The sequence below is a fragment of the Lissotriton helveticus genome, chromosome 5_1 (genome assembly GCF_964261635.1).
Source record: "Lissotriton helveticus chromosome 5_1, aLisHel1.1, whole genome shotgun sequence".
NCBI classification, from domain to species: Eukaryota; Metazoa; Chordata; class Amphibia; order Caudata; family Salamandridae; genus Lissotriton; species Lissotriton helveticus.
In genome coordinates this window covers 1,515,309,614-1,515,313,381 of record NC_136065.1, presented here as the reverse complement: position 1 = coordinate 1,515,313,381, position 3,768 = coordinate 1,515,309,614, and the positions used below count along the sequence as shown (strand labels likewise).

The following is a 3,768-nucleotide window of genomic DNA, read 5'->3' as shown; positions in this document are numbered from 1 at the left end:
CCACTGAGTGGAATTTTATGTGTTCAAGAGAACTACTGATATACTACTTAAATATGAAATCTGCAACAGCATGAACACTGTATGAAAACACATTTTGAGCATACATTGCTGCTTCTTTATTGCTAATTAGGCATTTTGAAATTGCAGCGTGCATTACAGATCAATTGATGGAGAAGCACTTGTCACTCAGAAGTAGAACATATCAATTTCAGATCAAGGCACTGAATAGAATGTAGAAGACTAATAGCATTAGTGATTTATTGGGTTGGGAAGAGCTCTACTGAATCAACAACCACAATACTTGTCAGGGTGAACCACAAAAGCCACCAAATTAACCTGTGCTTAACACTCTGGTAGCTTGACATAAAATTAGTCAGGTTTAACTTAGAGGCAATGTGTAATTTATTCATGCACATGATGCGCAGGACCCAGGTTCTGAGGGGCGTCTCCAATTCACACTCAAGTGTTCTTTTCAAATAAAGTATTTCAAACGCAGTTAAGTTTTTTTCAACAATTCTTTTATTTATTTAATTGTAGTTTTTATCCTTTATTTACTTCTTTCTTTTAGTAACATCCATTCCGAATGATCAAACACATATATCCAAAACGAAAATGCGCCCAAATGTATTTCAGGCTTTACCCTTCATCAGGGGCTTTATCCTAAAAACATAGAAGAACCTTGATCTCAGTCCTAGTGGGTACATAACTGTAGTCCCTGTAATATATTCATTCAAGTATGGTGCAAGTGATTCTTTGTATTCATAATCATGCAAGGTTTGAACTGAAGCATATGGTAAGGTGCATCTTGTGTAACATGGATTAGTCTATTGTGCTTAGTGGGTTCACAGTTCTACTAAAAAAATAGTGGTTTGTGGCATTTCAAAGTGATATTAAAACATTCTTTTTTGTCCAGGTTGATCAAAATAACTTACTCCATTTTAACAGCTTTCAAAAACCCTTACTAACATTTTTTTTTACGGTTTTCTCAATTATTATATCAACCAAGATTTGCTTATCTTCGCACGAGAAATCTGAAACAAATACTAAACAAAGCACAGGAGACAAAAGAACAGATTTATTGGGGAAGATCACCCTCCATGAATTGTGGCAGTTATAACACAATTATTAAAGGCAACACTATACCACACCCTACCTGAGGTACAATCATCAAACTAAAGGTGACAGCCACATGTAACAGTAACAACGTGGTTTACATGCTGAACTGCCAATACAGACCCACGTATGTGGGAAAGACAAAGAGGAAAAGTAAAACACGTTTGAACGAACACAAGTGCAATATTTGCACAAGGAATCTCAAATCAACAGGTGTTACCCATTTTAACACTTACAATCGCAATATAAGCCAATGGAGGTTTTTGATCTTGGAACAAGTTCCAATCCAAACGGGAAGAGACAACAAACAATGTTTACTACAGAGAGAAACATTTTGGATTAACTGTCTAGACACTGTCAACCCTAGAAGTCGTAATGAACGGTTGGACCTAAATTATTTTTTGGAGGCATAGAGCAATCAGCCACTAGAACAAAATGGAACAGGAGTCAGAGGCTACTCTGCTATTCACAGCCATGGGGGCGCACCTTGCCCGTCGGTACCTAGGGTACCCGGAACCCGATCCTGAGAGCATACCAACTTTCAGTCCCGAGTTGGGCTCCCCGGAGGAGCGCAAGGAGCGAGTGATGATAGCTACCCAAGCAGAGATGGATGCTGCCCAGCTCCCCTTAGAGCAGCGAGATTACTGTGCCCACCACCTAATCAAATTAATGAAGTGCAAGAGAGACAGCTGGCTAAACTTTCTAGCATGCAAACATGAGCGGCATGCCTGGGATTATTGCGAGCACCAAGACTATGTCAGGCGGATGAAGGAGTATGAACAGGAACGAAGGCTACTAATGAGGAAGAAGAAGCTCGAGGATAAGGCAGCTGAAGCACAGGGAGCGTGAGGAGCATGAGGAACTGCACAGACCTATCTCATTAAGTGTGACTACTCCAACTCGTATAATGACATTTATTTCAAATAAAACACATTTGAACAGGAGTCCAATCATCTTCATATAAGTAATATGCATTGAATGCATATGGGAAAAGATAAAATTGATTTATTTGTTATCACATTTAATGTCTCATTTTATCACAATAGTCGCAGTTTTTACAGCATTTTATGACCAGGAGTGTAACAGGTTTGGAAAATAGAAAAATTGTATAATGGAGGAAATAGTGATATCTAGGTCGGAAATTTAATTTACACTTTCTTGTACTCCAATTGTGACCACTATTATGTCGGGAACAGCCCCCTGCCCGCTCGAGTAGTTGTCACCACTACACCTTACCGGCCCGACCTTCTTTCTTCCTTGCAGCCACCGCTTGCGGATCAGTATGTGGAAGTCCAGGGCTAGAGTCAAGACCTGCAGCAACGACCCAGCTCAGCACTCAGCCACGTTCCAGGAGGGACGTGGCTCAACCAGGTACGAGCGCTCCTCTTGGAAACAGGGAGCAGAGTGGAAATAGCACCAGCCAGGGCCGCGCAGGCTTTGGTGTCCTCACAGCGTTCAGAGGCTGCGAGCTACAACGCCGCGACACGCTCCTAAACCTGCTTTCTTTTGGTGACAATCCCCCCTTTCTCAGACACCACCTCTACTTAGATGGGTGAAGAGGTCCTCACTCCCTTTCACCCAAATACGGGCCGAAGTAAGGCACTAATCACCATGCTTTTCTTTTTCTCCCTTCTATACCCTGACAACCGGAGGGAAGCCCGAATTAGGGAGGGAGAAGAAGGAACCCCCCTTTTTCATGAACTTAATGAAGAGCTTGTTTCCCCAAGCTTGAATAAAAAGAGTGTCAAGCATACTACAGTGTCACACATTATTCCTGCCCCGCACAACAACTGGTGGAGAATGCGGGCAGCGTGACATCCATTGAAAGTCGAAATGGAAGCCCTAATTCATCATCTGGTCGAGGGACAGAAGAAGCTGGAGTGGGCGGTGAAACGCCAAATGTCTTCAGCCCAGGCGGACCCTGATACTTTCAAGGAGCTCATGAGATCCCTAAGGGGGTCCGAGGAACAGCCCCGAGCCGCTGCACCCCACAAGCTTACTAAGGGGTTTACAGCAGCCCCCAACGTGTTGTTACAGAAATACGTGTCAGGAGAGGATCCAGATGCCTACCTTCTGAACTTTGATAGGGCGTCACGGGCATCAGGTTGGCCCAGAGGGAAATGGCCTTTCTTCCTTGCACCTCTGTTATCAGGTGAAGCCCAGGCTGCTTACCAGGTTGCTAACACCGGGGTTACGAACTACAATGAGATAAAGGCTATCATCCTCGACCACCTGGGGATGGACTTAGAGGTGTACAGGATACGGTTTAGAAAAGAAAGGGGGTCCCCAGGTTATAACACCAAAACCCATTTTTTTAAGTTAAAACTTGCGGCCGACAAATGACTGAAACTGGCAGACCGAACCAAGGAAGAGATAATGAATGCCATCTACTTGGAGCAGTCCCTAGAGGCCTCACCCTATCCCACTCAGAGGTGGTTGAAGCAGCATACCAATCACACAGCGGAGCAAGCCGCAGAGATGGCGACTTCTTTCGCATGTGCCCAACCACGCACCCTGCCATTGGAAGAGGAACATTCCCACAAAAAACCTCCCATACCCCGGTAGCCCTTTAGGCCCATTATGGAACCAGAAAAGGTGAGTACTAGGAGGCCAGAGTTACCCTCGCATCGTGAACCCCAGTGCTTTGACTGTGGA

At 44.1% G+C, this 3,768-nt stretch overlaps 1 pseudogene; it reads left to right on the top strand.

Annotated features, from left to right (window-relative positions):
• The first annotated feature begins 1,587 nt into the window (after positions 1-1,587).
• Positions 1,588-1,962, top strand: LOC144752680 (NADH dehydrogenase [ubiquinone] 1 beta subcomplex subunit 7 pseudogene; annotated as a pseudogene).
• The last annotated feature ends 1,806 nt before the right edge of the window (positions 1,963-3,768 follow it).